Below are 5,879 nucleotides of genomic sequence, written 5' to 3' on the forward strand. Positions count from 1 at the left end.
TTCGGCGCCCATGTTATCCAATCTGTCCGGCCACACCAGCTGTAATCAGGCCCATAAAGTGGTTTCCTTTTAATGTAAAATGCATGTGGTTTTCTCGCCATTATGGAAACCCCAATCAATGCATATTTGAGCATTTGTTTATTTTATGGACTATCTAGTGACATATAATGTGAGGTAAAGCTTGATTAAGTAGAATTTTACTCTGGTGTAACAAGCATGCCGAGATGGCAAAAGTACTCACTTCCCGTACTCAAGTAGATGTACAGAAGTACTGACTTAACTCAAGAGTAACAAAGTACAGGCTTGGAAATGTACTTAAAGTATACAAGTAAAACTAGCCTTGCAAATGACACCCATTTTTTATGCAAAGCTACCTGGACCACACAAATGTTACTAGAGTGCAAGCTGAGAAACTTCAGTGGATATCGTAAAAAGGCTCTTTATATTAGAGGTCGACCGATAGTGGATTTTACCGATACCGATAGCTAGGTTGGGCCGTATTTGCCGATAACCGATTAATCGACCAATAGTATTTAGAATTGATACTGGATAAAACAGTTGACAAAATACGTAAATTTTTTCAAAAAAAGTCCAGACGCTTTTGCCAATAATCAAAATAATGTCATATTTACATATTTATATTACATTATTTTGATATTACACCCACAGCAATGCTACACAAGCATGTGTGTTGTCTAAAACAGTTCTCCTACATATTTGGAGTCATCCAGTGCAAAAATAAACATAATGAGCATTGTAATTCATATAAAGGACAAACTATTTAAATTTCTTCAAAAAAGGCCCAAATGTATGCCAAATCTCAAAACAGTGATGCCATTCTTCTCTGTAGAACGGTTTAGAACTAGCCTGATGTGGTCCTACTCAGATTCTAGTCAGAATGTGAATCTGAAACCTTCTACAGAGAAGAATGGCGTCACTGTTTTGAGATTTGGCATACATTTGGGCCTTTTTTGAAGAACTGTAAATAGTTTGTCCTTTATATGAATAATAATGCTCATTCATTGGATAGACCGACAACCAATCAGAGCAACGGAACTCAACGCAACTGTCAGCAGAACCAGAGCCATGTCTTTCTCTATCACTCTGAGCAGAACCATTGACAACTCAACACTGTGTATCGTCTCCATAGCAACCACTCTTTGCACAATGCATTCGTTCTAACTTCCGACTTTTAGACTTTTTTGAAGCTGGATATTTCATTTGTTGCATGCAAATATAAATGTGGATAACGTTAGTGATAGTGACATGCTCGCTACAGTCGCATTTCTAGAGATGAATCGGCGAAAACACGTTTTATTTCAATGAGTCACGGCTTTGTTCTAATGCCGCTGGGTGCTCCCTCTCTTCACTCACTCTCTATCTCGCTCCACCATATAACGCTACCGTGCTTTTGGGCAGTTGTTGATGCTCCTCCGCTGAGGATTTTAAAATGAATGCGCTGTCGATTCTACACATCTCAATTCTCCAGCGGCAGCCACTAGACGGATCGTGGACGATTTGGGTTGGACTTGCGTTTATTTTTGTCAGCGTTTAACCGCTTGAGGTAAGTTAGCCTACTACTAATGTTTAGCGTCATCTCAGCCTCGAAAGCAAACAAACATACTGTTGTGCTGTTCTTTCTCTACTAATGCAGCATCTATTCAACAAATTAATAACTTTATAATGATATGACAAAATGTACTGTATACATACCTTTTTGCGGTCGATGCTTTAAACGCGCATCTGATGTCAGCCTTCTCCGCACAGCATGTGCTCTCCGTGCAGTGCGCAGTAACGTGTCGAAAATAAACACGAGGCATCAGTGATAGTTTTTATTTCGCCTCTAGAGGCCGCTATTGTAATGCATGATGCCAGCAGACCCTTCTCAGCTCTCGCGTACTGTGTAATGAATGACAGCGCGCGCTTCTCAGCCGCTCCAGCAACGGACGCAATCAGGATAGCCGATATCAGCCGATAACAATAGTTCCACCAATCAACTATCGGTGCCGATTAATCGGCAAAACCGATGAATCGGTCGACCTCTACTTTATATGCCATTGCCTATATTTTAAATGGATGCCTGCCAATAGGCCTAAAACATCACATATATGATTATTGTGACAGAGACTGGGACTCCAGAGGCCTCATGTATAAAAGACTGCGCAGCTTTCATACCAGAAGACCGCGTACGGCCAAAACTTGAAAAAGTACCTACGCACAGAAATATTCCCATGTAGAAAACTGGTCTTACGCCAGGTCCTGCGCACCTTTCCTTGATACATCAAAATCAATGTGAAATTGAGCACACATGAATGAGTGACTGACCCCGCCTTGCCTCCTCCCATAAATTAATATGGAAATTACTATAAATGCACCCCCGACTTCATTCTTTGTCCAATCACAACGGGTTATCCCGCTGCAGATGAAAAAAAAAAAAAAAAAACTAAACCGACTGAGGTTGAGGTGCTGATCGCGGAGGTGGAGGCGAGAAAAAAAAAAGTTCTGTTTGGAGGTTTGTCATCTTGGATAAGCAATAAAAGAAAATGCCCAGAGGTGCAAATGGTGACCGAGCGGTGAGTGAACCGAACCATGGCAGAAATAAAAATAAAAAGTGGAAATCAAGAGAATAGCGGCAGCGCCACACCAGTTACAGAACAACATGCATCTCAGTGTCAGTCCAAATTACGCACCACAAGCAGTTGAACTCAGAGATGTAATGCCATTAATTTTCTACGTGTTAGTAGGCTCAGTGAAACTGAGTCCAGCGCGAGGGAGATCCGACTCAGAGGAGGAGAGGTTAGTTAGGCCAGCGTCTCCACGGCAGGTGACATTGTGCACGGATCCGCGGCGCCACACATGGATGAAATAATGAAATCGTAAATAGGACTAAAGTAACAGAAATATGTGCAGAATTAAAACAGTGTTTGGTGGACCAGGTACACCTTGTTCACTTAACAGCCTACAAATCATCCACGGGATCAATTACGCATCACATGAGTTTGCCCCCCCGACACAGCGTTTGTTCCTGGGGAGATGGGTCCGTGCGTCCCGCCTCCTGTGTGCCATGGCTGTCTGAGCCTCAGCAACTAAAGACTCACAGACACTATTGCATTTTCCGTGCTGATCTTTTTGTTGCCAGTAAAGCTGCTTACACATATAGCCAACGGCCGACCGAAAAGCCAGTCGAAATGATCAGTCTCCCCGTGTTGGTCCAAAAAGTGCCACAGAACACACCAAAAAGACGAGACGAGACGTAATACATCTCTATAACAGCAGGTGGCGCCAATCTGTATTGTTGCCCAAGAAATGAAAACCGGCAGCTGATTGGACAAACGCGTCACATGGGTTTGTTTTCTCCAGAAATTCAAAGCCAGACTGTTATGGCGGCCGTTCAGAATATGATCTCATATTGTACTAAAATAGTTCACTGAAACATGTTTCTGAAAACATTTTAAGCGAGAAATAGGCCATGCAGTTGCTGAATCGGTCTTCATTTCAGCTCAACAAAGGTCAGTTTAAAAGATTTTCGTCAGATTTTGAGAGCCTCTAGTCACCTCATTCCGCACGCCATTTCCGGGTGAGTCCCGACTGCCCTGCCGGCGACTGAACATGTCAGGTCGGCCAAAATGCACGCCGACAGCCACCCAGACTGACGACGGCGCAGGACACATCGAACAGACTCGAGTCACTGACCTCGCCAGACTGTCCAACAGCCGATAATCTCCTTGGTGTGTCAGCACCTTAAGATATTTCATCTATAGGAAATACAGAGGATGACTTAAAGTATTTTCTAAATGGATTTATCATTTATTTCCCGTCCTCATGTTTAACAGAGATTAAGTAGCCTGCAAATTAAACAGTTGATAGTGTGAAAGATGTGAAACAATTTCCACATAATATTATCAAACTTTTATGGCGTATCAGCGGATATATATTTCAACGTCACAGACCTATGCCAGTAACTGTAGTGGAAACTTTATTTTGTAATGTTTAGTGATTTTCGGCACTTTTCAGTTAGAATTCGCCATGTTACAGAGCCAGAAAAGACTTTGCGGACGGCCCACACATTCTCACGACTGATCAACAGTTTGCGTGACGGCCTGCACAGTCTCACGTCAAGTTCATTTTTTATACATCACAAAGTGTCCGTGAAAACCAGCGTACGCAAGCATTTCGTGCGTACGCAACGTTTATACATGAGGCCCCAGGTTAATAAGATTCTTACAATAGATTTGAAGATATTAATTAAATTGTGATGCTGTCAGAATTCACAGATCCAGTTTCTCTTTTTTAATCTTCCCCTTAACATTTAAACGAATCTACATGTATTCCCATCTCTGCAAGCATGTCTGCTAACAAATCTTTTGCTTTCCATACATTTTACTTATGTGTGAACATTGCCAACTGCAAATATTCATAAAGTCCCAGTTTGCTAACTTCTTGGATTCTTCTGCTGCAACAATGCATTGCAGTCCAAAAGGATTGCCTGAAAGAATTAAGCAGGCAGCCTATCTCAGTATGCGTTGAGTGGAGTGCACCATGACATCTTGGACGGGTCAACAGCCAATCACAGAACCAACAGAGATGGACTCATTTTCATGACAAAGGGCAATTTGTCCAGTTCACTTGACTTGCATGCTTTTGGAATGTAAAGAGTATTTCCACAAAAAGACGGGAGAACCATGAACTCAACACAGAGAGGACCAGAGGTCAACCAATTCTTGTTATAAGGTACAATAGTTTGCTGCCCTCACCTGAGAGTCAATAAATAAATAAAAAAAAACACATTAAATCCAGTTTTCAGTGTGGCAGTGAGGCTGTCAAGGTCGTTACAGTTTCGTCAGACAAAAATAACCTGGATCAGAACACGTATCCTGTGGGCCATTTCTTTACTTCGCCTTCCACATTTAGATTGTGTGTTCATGTAAAACGTAGGGGTGTTAACAATTCAATGGATGTTACAAGTCAAAGTAATCTTAAAACTTCCTTTTGTAACACTCTTCTCTCAGGTCCAAACAGAGACTCAAAAAGGAAGCAAAGTGAGAACTGCTTCCAACTTTAAGGATAATATGAGGTGAGTTATGAGTTAAGAATACAAATAAGACTCAAGCCTCTAGTTTGAAGAAAGTACGCTGGCGCAGTTGGCTGAGAAGTACCCTAGTCTTTTCTGAGTTTCATACAAGGACACATTAAATGTCCAGTTAATCCCAGGAATCTCAACTACTGTATCATCCCTGTGGGTGAGGCATTGTTGATGTGATCATTATGAATTGTCTACTGCCAGTGTGCTGGTCAACCAATGACCATTAGCACCTATGATCGAATCGCGTCTTAAAACAAACAAGTTGGTATCTGATGGATCAACACTGCCGTTCTCGGAGCACCACACACAACACACACAAAAATAGCTTTAATGTGACCAACAGATTACTTCCTCTGCATGTGTCTGTGTATTAAACATTAATTATGTAACAACCGGAGGTAGATGAATAATCAAGGACCTCTTATCCCAATCTTATGCAGGAAGACAAGAATACAAATGCATGCACACGTCTACACACACACAGACAAATTACAGTGGGTGCTGGCTATAGCCTTGAAGATAAAAGATATTTATGACATTGGACAGAGCAACGGAAAATGGATTTGTAATTTGTGTTACATTACGAGAGAAAAAATATTAAATAAAACATTTCAAATCAGAGCTATTCTCAAGTAAACCATTGTGTGTGTAGTAACTTGTTATTAATATTTTAACAAAGAGCGATATCAATATTTCCTAATCAATGCCTATCACTACTACAAGCTACTGTAAACAGAGTATGAGGACACACAACCTTTTGTACTAAAGCCCATTAATTGTAAGGGTTTCTGTAGGG

The sequence above is a fragment of the Perca fluviatilis genome, chromosome 13 (assembly GCF_010015445.1).
Source record: "Perca fluviatilis chromosome 13, GENO_Pfluv_1.0, whole genome shotgun sequence".
NCBI classification, from domain to species: domain Eukaryota; kingdom Metazoa; phylum Chordata; class Actinopteri; order Perciformes; family Percidae; genus Perca; species Perca fluviatilis.